We start from the raw sequence: 10,705 nt of genomic DNA on the forward strand, positions 1-10,705 counted from the left end.
AGATGAGGTTGTCGCACAGTGCCTCTGTAAGGACAAGCCTTTAGCCGAATCGTAAGTGAACAAGGATGTCCTAGCCATATCCCGTTCCTTTCATGTTACAAGGGTAACATCTAATGTACATTTGCAGTCCGGCGCGCAGTCTTCCTCAACAGTCCTCCTCCTCGAGGGATCTGCTTCCGGAGATGATGGAAAGAGAGATGCCTCCACAGGCCTCTTCGCCCAATAGAGCGGACGACTTTGCAGTGTCGTCCCGGAGGACCTCTCCCAATCAGCAAGTGGTGCGGGGGACAATGAAGACAACGCCCGAAGGTGAAACTTCGGTCGCCCAAGGTTCGGGGTATGCGTCCCCAACGGGGACCAACAGTAAAGGCCCCGCACTAGCCGGTTTACAGCCGCAGACGACCCTAGGGTTGAGTAAGCATATCCCTTCAAAGGGAGTCCGTACTCCTGCAGCCGCTTCCAGGAATCCGGGGGCACCGGATACATTGATGGACATGCTGCAACATGCGTCCGTCTCAGAGGAACATCGTACCTTAATGGGTACGGTAGTTGAGAGGATTCTGTCCGTGAAAAGCGGATTGAATGAAGCCTTCATGGGCCTACTAAGAGGCTTCGAGGTATGTAATGTAATATTTTCAATTGTGCTCTTTACACGCAAAATGCACATGTGTATAGATAGTAGCCCCTGAGACTCTGGTTGGCGTCCAAGGGGAGGCAATCAGAGGATCGAAAAAGACATGCCCAGGAGATAATCTAATTAATTGGAACACAGGCTGTTACATCCATGGCGACTGCCCACACTACAGAGGTTGCAGGTCTGAACCAGAAACTTGATGTGGCGGATGACGACATCACTCTTATTAATAGGCGACTTGACGAGGCACAAGGTATGTTTTGGGGCGGTCAGTACATGTATGTATAATAACATGAGCACGAAGCTGAGAATTACATACTAAGACATGCCTAACTGCAGATAGTGCTGCCGCGGTTGAGACCCTTTGGGCTGAGCTTGCCCGGTCCAAGGAGCAAGCCAGGATGAGTAATGTGGCTGCCAAGAAGGCAGCTGAGGAGTTAAAGGCCGAACAGGCTGCTCGGCGCCAGTGCGAGGAGAGAATATCTTCCATAGAGCGAGATCTAAAGGATGCCGCTGGCAAATGCCAAGCACTCGAGGAGGAGAACAAGGCCACAACAGCCAAACTCGAGAAGGCTTTACAAGAGGCGAGAGAAGCACAATCCGAGTCTAGAGCGGCTCGGGAGGAGATCCGGCAAGCCGGGGAGATAGCGGTCGGTAAGCCCTTTCTGTTACAGACTAAATTCGGCGATCCAAAGTATGCCGCACTTAATCAAATGTGGAGCTCTCTAGACGCGTTCTTGGACTTGCCGAAGAGTGTCTCCGATGCGGCACAGTTTTTCCAAGCACAAGAAGGGCAAGCAACGGAGAAGCTTTTTTGGTTACAATTCAGTGCGTCGAAGCGTCCGCTGTTGCTGAACGAACAGATGGCCTAGTGGGCCAAACTCCACAAGATGTCTGGATCTGCCATGAAGGACATCGTGGTCCGGCTATGGCCGACTGAGCTAGTTCCAAATAGTTATTTCGGTTTGGTGCAGCGACTTGTTGATGTGGTGTCGCGTATCGATGTCCTGAAGCGATCAACGTGCATTGAAGGTGCATGGATGGCCTTTGCCCGCGTCAAGATGTATTGGGCGAAGATGAAGGCCACCGATATTGCAGCGAAGAGTCCACCCGGGGCAAGGACATTCACACGCCGGAGCATTGTTTTGAAGATGTCCTAGAGGGCGCCCGTTTGATAGAGGGTCAGTGCTAAAAGGATATCATATTTGAATGAATGCACCCAAATAGTATTATGATGTACTAAGGCTATGTTTTTATACTTTTGCCTAAAAGTCTTGGTTCCTCCTGTGCGGTCGTTTTTGTATAATCTGAAAGTTTTCTAGTCGTCGGCTTCGGCCCCCTCGCATATAATACAGGGGTGTTCGGAAAAGCACTTGATCACTCTTGACCCAATGTCTTGGTCCGTGAAGGAGGTGTCAATGCGGCGAACTAGGCAATCGAACTATAGGGCTTTAACACTTTCACTTAGCCATAGGAGTTTGACGGTGGGTCTACGATATAGCCCCTGGTATGTATGTGGTTATCCCAATACGGCGCATTACATAGGTGACCTTAAGAACGGTCCTTCGTGTAATACGGAAGGAATCGCGAAAGATTCTGATAAGTCATTGAGGGGTTGACCAGCTCTTGCCGCATCATGACAGTCAGTTTTCGGCTTTCTCTACTGAGGTGCTTGACCAGATGAACCGGAAACACAATCGCAGTAGTTCTCCCTTTACTACCCTAGCCGATAGAGCGGAACGTAAGGTAGTAAGCACAGGAGCCGGGCAACCCAACTATTGACCAAAGACATGATTCGGAGCTGATGCATATAAGGCCAAACTCGTGACGCCGAAGTGTGCTATAAAGCTGTTCGGACTTGTTGGCAACTCATTTCTTCCCATATCGAGCCCCTGGCAATTTGTGCCAAGGTGCGTGCGTGAAACAACCGAAGAAGCAAAATTCAGTTCTTTAGAAAAAGCGAATACTGAATACGGATTATGTTCACTGGAACCTAACTGATATGTCAATCGCCATCTTATAGATAATAATGCCACAACTCAGGCTATTTGACATGCCGGGGGTCGAGGGCTGAGGGAAAAGGCACTTTGCAGGCTCGAAATAGAGAGTGCGGTCTACAAAAAATTATTTGGACCTCCTGTCGCACGTCTGCGCCGCCTTGCCTCGGTGAAAGGACTCCTTAACAGGAATAGCCTTTGGGTAAGTGTACGAAGCCGGACTCCGAAAGAGTCCGCGAGGTGACCAGCTCTTGAGTCACCTGTGGTAAAAGATAAAAAATAGTTAGAAAAGAAAAAGAGGCTATGGGAGTGCGAACCGTATTGTAGGCATTTCCGTATTGTGTCTCCGTCGATGACCAGGGTATTTTAAGTGCATAATTATGTATGCGCGGTACAAACTTCGCAGGTATATGAGGCGAAAGACGGAGGCCGAACTGCTAATCCAACTCTGAGATTGATCGGTCCTGTTTAATAGAGACTGGCGACTTGATGGCCGATGAGATACGCGACTTGATGAGGCCGCTTTGTACTTCGCTGTAGTAGCCGTAGTATGATCCTCTGTATGGAGGGAGCGTTCCGTATTTCCATTTATCGTTATGACGCCGCGTATACCGGGCATCTTAAGTTTTGCATAGGCGTAGTGTGAGACCGCATTAAAACGAGCAAAAGCGGTACGCCCCAGAAGTGCATGGTAGCTACTGCGGAACGGGATAATATCGAAGGTCAAGCCTTCGCTTCGGAAGTTGTTCGGCGAACCAAAAACGACTTCTAATGTGATGGAGCCCGTGCAGTGAGCTTCTACGCCAGCTACTGCTCCCTTGAGGGTAGTTGTGGTGGGCTTGATTCTTGAAGGATCAATGCCCATTTTGCGGACAGTGTCTTGGTAGAGTAGATTAAGGCTACTGCCGCCGTCCATAAGGACTTTCGTGAGATGGAACCCATCGATAATTGGGTTGAGGACCAGAGCTACTGAACCTGCATGACGGATACTAACTGGGTGGTCCTTGTGATCGAAAGTGATCAGGCAGGCCGCCCATTGATTAAATTTTGGGGCGACCGGCTCTATGGCGTAGGCGTCCCATAGTGCGCGCTTGCGCTCCCCTATAAGGGTGTGCGTCACATATACCATGTTTACTATTTTTACTTCAGGGGGAAATTGCTTCTGACCCTGGTGGTCGGTTGGCGAGTCTCTTCGTCATCGCTGTCACTGGCGGCCCCTTCCCCTTGTGTTCGGTATTAAGCTTGCCGGCTTGTTTGAAAACCCAACAGCTTCTGTTGGTGTGATTGGCTGATTTATCGGGGGTGTCATGAATCTGGCAGGGCCGATCCAGTATCTTGTCTAAATTGGATGGTCCATCTCTGTTTGCCTTGAATGGCTTTTTCCGTTGACCGGGTTTGGAGCCACTGAATCCGGCATTGACCGCGATGTCTTACGTTCCTTCATTATTATTGCGACGCTTGTGTTTATTGCGTCGTGGCTTGCCGTTGCCATCTCGAACTTCGGAAGTGCCCGGATCGCTGGTGCTGTTGCTTCTACGAGCGAGACAGCTGTCTTCTCTCGTGCAAAAGCGGGTCATCAGAGCGGCGAGGGCTGCCATAGATTTTGGTTTCTCTTCACCGAGGTGGCGGGCGAGCCACTCATCCCGGACGCTGTGTTTGAAGGCCGTGAGGGCTTCGGTGTCCGGACAATCGACAATTTGGTTCTTTTTAATTAAGAACCTAGTCTAGAGCTTCCTGGCTGACTCTCCGGGTTGCTGGATGATGTGACTTAGGTCATTGGCATCTGGTGGCCGGACATATGTACCTTGGAAGTTATTGCGGAAGGCGTCTTCCAGGTCCTCCCAGCTGCCAACGGAGTTCTTTGGAAGGCTGTTTAGCCAGTGCCGCGCTGGTCCCTTTAGTTTTAGTGGGAGGTATTTGATGGCATGGAGATCATCACCGCGGGCCATGTGGATATGGAGAAGGAAATCCTCAATCCATACCGTGGGATCTGTTGTTCCATCGTATGATTCGATATTCATGGGTTTAAACCCTTCTGGGAATTCATGTTCCATTACTTCATCGGTGAAGCAAAGGGGGTGTGCGGTGCCTCTATATCGGGCCAAGTCACGACGTAGCTCAGGTGGAGTTCGTCTGCGGTTTTCGGCTCGGGCGTGGTTATGTTTGTCGCATCCGGCTAGATGGCCGTCGTCGCGCATCGGCGCACGCCCTCGTGATCCATAGATCGATCTGGTCTGACCTGCTCTACTGTCCAGGTATTGCCGTAGGTCATATGTATAACCCCAAGCTGTTTTATTCTGCCTTTTCGGTGAGGTAGTACGGGCTGGTGTTCGGCTTGAGGTGTCGTTTTGTCCCGGCCACGTGGTGGTCGATCAGCCGCGTTACGTGCTAACGGTACGGGCTCCATCGCCTCGTCGTCAAATTGAGGTAGCAATTTGCGCTTTGGATAACTTTTGGTCGGGCGCTCAAGGCCGTATTCCTCGGCTGCTAGGACCTGAGTCCATCTGTCGTTGAGCGTATCCTGTTCGGCTTGAAGCCGTTGCTACTTCCTATTCAGGCTCCTCGCGGTTGCGATGAGCTATTGCTTAAAGCGTTCTTGCTCGAGGGGTTCTTCTGGCATGATGAAGTCTTCATTGTCGAGGCTTATTTCATCTTCGGAGGGTGGCATATAGCTGTTGTTCTCCGAGTCGTCGTTCCCAACTGGCTCGTCGGGGTTACTCTGCCCTTCCTCCCTACCTTCCTATTCGGAAGCTGGTTCAATGAGGGCGTCTGGGTCTTCGGTGTTCTCCGGAGTATTATTTTTTCCGGTGCCGGTATTACTTTCTTTGTCACGGCGTGATTTTGAACGGCGCCGCTGATGCCGCCGCTTCGGTGGTTTATCAGCGTTATTGTCCTTAAACGGATCCCTACCGCCGTCCTCGCCATCGTCTTTGGATGTATCCACCATATGTATATCGTACGTGGAGGTGGTCGCCCAACGTCCGGTATGCGGTGGGCGTTGGGCATGCTCCTCTCCGGCGTCGTCGTCCATACCGTCGATGTCTTCGGAGTCGTAATCGAGCATGTTGGTTAAATCCTCGACAGGCTATAAGGTGGGTGGTGGGTGGGAGGAAAAATTCACTGCTCTCAGCCCCTAATATGGGTTGGGCATAGTTCGGACGTTGCTCCTCTGTAATGATAAGGAATCGCATTAAGTCTAGAGCCTCGCTTAAAGGCGAGGTTTATTCGGAGAGAAGAGAGTCCATGGAGTACGGCTGGAGGGATACTCCCCTGCCGGACTCACACGGTGCTGACTTCGAGGATCCGGAACCAGTGTCCGGAGAAGGGTCTGGCTTCATGATGGTTGCCAACGACGCCACTTCAACCGGCTCTCCCGTACTGGGTTTGGTGGCCGCAGACAGTCCGGCGGGCTCGAGAAGTCCATCTTCGGAGATGGCGACCCGCTCTGGATCTAAGGCCAGAGCGGGAGTTGGGGTCGCGAATCCTTGGAAGATCAAGTCTCCCTGGACGTCAGCAACATAATCCAGGTTTCCAAAACTAATACAGTGACCTGGGGCGTAGCCGTCGATTTGCTCTAGATGGCCAAGGGAGTTGGTCCGCAGAGCGAAGCCGCCGAACACGAAGATCTGGCCGAGGAGAAAAACTTCCCCCTGGACAGCTTTGTTTTAGATGATTGACGAAGCCATCGAACCTCTTGAAGACGATGCAGCGGAACTCTCAATGAAAGCACCAATGTCGGTGTCAAAACCGGCGGATCTCGGGTACGGGGTCCCGAACCGTGCGTCTAAGGTCGATGGTAACAGGAGACAGGGGACATGATGTTTACCCAGGTTCGGGCCCTCTCTATGGAGGTAATACCCTACTTCTGCTTGATTGATCTTGATGAATATGAGTATTACAAGAGTTGATCTACCACGAGATTGTCATGGCTAAAACCCCAGAAGTCTAGCCTGTATGATTATGATTATCCCTATGGACTAAACCCTCCGGTTTATATAGACACCGGAGGGGACTAGAGTTGTACAAAGTCGGTTACAGAGAAAGGAATCTTCATATCCGAACGCCAAGCTTGCCATCCACGCCAAGGAGAGTCCCATACGGACACGGGCGAAAGTCTTCGGTCTTGTATCTTCACAGCCCATCAGTCCGGCCCATGTCCAACGGGCCGGACGTCCGAGGACCCCTTAATCCGGGACTCCCTCAGCAAGCTCTACATCGACGATGCAGGCTGGGGCCCCGAGGCCGGCTCAATCAAGTACGGGTACCGGTTCCCCTTCGGCGGAATTCACATCTTCATCGGCAAGATCGGCGAACCGGGCCCTGAGCCGGACATCTGCACCGACATCATCGAGACGGATCAGCGTACACAACCCGCCCAGGTTCAACCCGCCGTGAAGCGTGCCTTCGTCGCTTTCATCCATGGGGCGGAGATTGAAGATGGATCTGTGTCTGGTGGTGAGACGGCCATCTACTCCGATGGTGAATCGTCCACAGGCGAGACTAACTCAATGTATCAGCTTCAAGATGTCCGGCTTGGGGGCTGTTCCGATGGCGACGGTATTCCAGACCCCTATGAGCCGCCGAATAGGGTCGCAATTTTCATGGCCGGTACACAGCCAGGGCAGAATTCTACGACTGCAACTGCAATGATTTCCGGGTCAGCGACAGCAACAGCGGCCGGGGCAGGAGGCCCTATGCTCCCGCTGGCTCAGGTCTTTTCTGACTTATTAGACACTTTGACCACATTGTTGGTAGCGAAGGTTAACCCGACAAATCAAGCTCAGCATAACGCAGAAATAATGAAACTGCGAGATGAGATAGCTCAAGCCAAGGAAGATCTGGCGGCTGAGAACGCTAGGATGACTGCGGAGCGGGCTGTTTGGGATGCTCAGGCACAGCGAATTCAAGCGGATTCCTACCGGCTCACATTGGATCAGAATGCTTCAAACGAGATCCTGAGGAGGAGACACCGGAGTCATCTAGCCCCGGATTATGAACCGAGGAACCTCTTCAATACGCCTGGAGCAGGGACCAGTAACCCGCCGGTGGTAAACCGGACGACTGAAACGCCAGGGGGTGGAGCGCTGGTTCAGCCACGCGTGGCAGGTTCTCCGCATGTGAATAATACCCCGCCTCAGCATATTTTAACACTGCCTGGTCATTACTCCAACCCTTTGGATAATATGATTGCTGCGGCAACACGATTGGCGGCTCTACCAGTTGAAGGCGAGTCTCCGACGGCGGTTGAAACACGGAGGGCCAGAGAACTTCTTCAGATGGCATTGGAGCAGCAAGCGGCTTATTCTTATAGCCGTGAGCGGATTCATTCAACCCCTCGTCCAAGCCGGAGTTACAGCCGGCACATTGATTCACCAGCGATTTCAAGTACGGAGCAGTGCCGTAACCAATCCCGTGGACATGACCCGGTGCATGGAGGAGCCAATGCCCAGACTTTGGTGGATCAAGGCAGAGCGCAATGGGAGGCCGAGCTAGCGGCTCAGCTAGCGGCTCATCAACGCGCCCCGGCTTACCCGATGAATTCAGTGGAGGCAGGCATGACCTCCAGAACCTTGGGTGTACCGTGTTTGGTGGCGGCTCTATGTAACGAGCATCCGCCCAAGGATTTCAAGGGTCCTCGTAAGGTTCCTAATTACACAGCAGATCAGCCCCCTGAAGCTTGGGTGGAGAGTTATGAGATGGCCATGGAGATGCTAGAGGTCAGTGAAGCTACATGCGCTAAGTATTTCACCATGATGTTGGAAGGGCCGGCTCGTACTTGGTTGAAGGGGCTGCCCGCCAACTCCATTGGGTCGTGGGCGGAGCTGAAGGCCCGTTTTATTCAGAATTTCAAAGATACGTGCAAGCAGCCTATGTCAATCATGGATTTAGTCTCTTGTGTTCAAGGTGAGGGCGAGTCGAGAACTAGTTGGGTGCGACGGGTCTCAACTATCATACACTCATCAGATAGTATCATCGTCGTCTCAGTAGTGTTAATGTTGGAGAAAAAATGTCGTTTCATCCCTCTCAAATAGAAACTTGGGCGGCTTAAGCGCCATTGCAGTGACATGGGGGAGCTCATGGCGGCCCTTGTCAAGTATGCCGACTCTGATGGTACCAAGGACGTCGAGTCTGATGATGAAAGGACATGCAAGGTAAAGAAGAGTAGCGGCAAAAGGGCAGCAACACAACCCGGCCAGTGAGGGTGGCAATGGTAAACGCAGGGCTGAAGGGAATCTAGACTTCGTGGCCAACACTGGTGCACGGAATACTTACCAGCGTCGCAAGGGGAGGCCGGCTCAGTCTGGAGGGGGAGAACTCGACCTCGAAGCAGTAATGAACCAGCCATGTCCAAGGCACAGAACAAAGGAGAGGCCATCTAAACATTTGTGGAAGAATTGTTTTATCATGAAGCAATTCAGAGATTCTCATCTTTTCCAGCACAACCATGGCCCGAATGGCGGCTCAGGGTCCGGCCCTCATGGCCCGGGTCATGGAGGTGGCGGTTCAAGTTCCGGTTTTCAAGGTCAAAGCAATCAGGGAGGCTACAACCAACAGAATAATCAGGGGAATCAGCAGCAGCAGTCTGTTTATCAGAGTAACCCGAAGCAATTGAATAGTGGGCAGTACCACGTCTTCACCACGAGTTTATGTAAGAGGGATCAGAAGCTTCATAAAAGGGCAGTAAACGCCGTTGAGCCGGCGGTTCCCCATTATTTGCGGTGGTTTGAGCAGCCCATTGTGTGGAGTCGTGAGGATCACTCGCCCCGGGTTGATAATCCGGATCACTTGGCTCTGGTGGTAGCCCCTCAGGTTGGGGGATACAAGTTCACAAAGGTACTCATGGATGGAGGTAGCAGTACTAATATCCTTTATTATGAAACCTTCCGTCGTATGGGTTTGACTGGTAAGGATCTTAAGCCGTCTAACACTGTTTTTCATGGAGTGGTGCCTGGCAAGTCGGCATACCCGGTTGGTAAGATAACCTTGGAAGTGGCCTTTGGCGATGAGTATGACTCCAGAGCAGAGAAGTTGACCTTTGAGGTGGTTAGGATTAAGAGTCCATACCACGCTCTGTTTGGGCGACCAGCTTATGCTAAGTTCATGGCAAGGCCGTGTTATGTCTATCTGCAGCTTAAGATGCCGGGTTACAAGGGCACCATCACTATGCATGGCAATAGGAAGATAGTCCTGGAATGTGAGGAAGGTGACGCTGCTTATGCTGATTCTATTTGTGAAACAGAGGAGCTGAAGTTTTACAAGGATAATGTTGACCCGGCGGATATGACATCTTTGAAGAAGCCAACCACAGAGCATGATCCTTTGTTGAAGTTTAAATCGGCAGATGACACTAAGTTAGTTGACTTTGTTCCTGGCGACTCATCCAAGCAGTTTAGCATCAGTGCTAATCTGGATCCGAAATAGGAAAGCGCGCTCATCGAGTTCATCCGTGAGAACCAGGACATCTTTGCATGGAAGCCTTCAGACATGCCAGGTGTACCGAGGGAACTTGCTGAGCACACTCTTAATGTTGATCCAAAGTTTAAACCGGTCAAGCAATTCCTTCACCGTTTTAATGAAGAGAGGTGTAAGGCTATTGGTGAGGAGGTCGCCCGGCTCTTGGCGGCTGGGTTCATTATTGAAGTTTTTCATCCTGAGTGGTTGGCTAACCCGGTGCTGGTACTTAAGAAAAACGGCACCTGGCGCATGTGTGTGGATTACACAGACCTCAACAAGGCCTGTCTGGCTGACCCCTTTGCTCTTCCCCGTATTGATCAGATTATTGATGCTATGGAGGGTTGTGAGCGTTTGAGTTTTTTGGATGCTTATTCTGGTTATCATCAGATCAAGATGGCAGTTAAGGACCAGGAGAAAACAACCTTTATCACCCCCTTTGGAGCCTTCTGCTATGTGTCTATGCCTTTTGGGCTCAAGAGCGCCCAGGCGACTTACCAGCGGTGCGTGCAGAATTGTCTTCATAATCAGATTGGGCGCAATGTTCATGCCTACGTGGATGATATTGTGGTGAAGTCCAAGAAGAAGGAAACTTTGATAAGTGATTTGAAGGAGACCTTTG

Source organism: Triticum aestivum, chromosome 1D, assembly GCF_018294505.1.
Source record: "Triticum aestivum cultivar Chinese Spring chromosome 1D, IWGSC CS RefSeq v2.1, whole genome shotgun sequence".
NCBI classification, from domain to species: Eukaryota; Viridiplantae; Streptophyta; class Magnoliopsida; order Poales; family Poaceae; genus Triticum; species Triticum aestivum.